This window comes from Acanthisitta chloris, unplaced genomic scaffold (genome assembly GCF_000695815.1).
Source record: "Acanthisitta chloris isolate BGI_N310 unplaced genomic scaffold, ASM69581v1 scaffold12244, whole genome shotgun sequence".
Taxonomy (NCBI): Eukaryota; Metazoa; Chordata; class Aves; order Passeriformes; family Acanthisittidae; genus Acanthisitta; species Acanthisitta chloris.
The window spans coordinates 39,338-39,779 of NW_008668821.1; positions in this window are offsets into that span (position 1 = coordinate 39,338).

A 442-nucleotide genomic window follows, 5' to 3' on the forward strand; every position below is an offset into this window, starting at 1 on the left:
TGTGCTAGTAGTGACGGTAGGGTTGGCCTCGATGATCTTTGAGGTCTCTTCCAACCAGGTTGATTCTATGATTCTATGAAACTAAACTCTCTCACAGTTCAGAACGGGCCTGTACTGCTAAGCTGCAGCAAGGCTGGATATCCTGCCTAGCACTTACATCTCACTCAGAGGATGTATTTCCCCACAGCATGTGTCTCCCTGTGGACCCTGTGCACCTACTGTGGGGCCAGAGCGGCGGGGTCAGCGGGACATGTCCTGCGGGACGGCAGGGAGAGGTTATGTGTCACGCCCAGGCGAGCCCCAGAGACAAGGGCAAGGCCTGCAGAACCGTGTGCAGCTTATGCGACCGCATCCTATTTCCTGCGCGGTGGGAAACGCGCGCGAGCGAGGAGCAAACACTCATCCCCTCCCTGCTACACCCCCCAGCCCTTCCCGGGGCTGT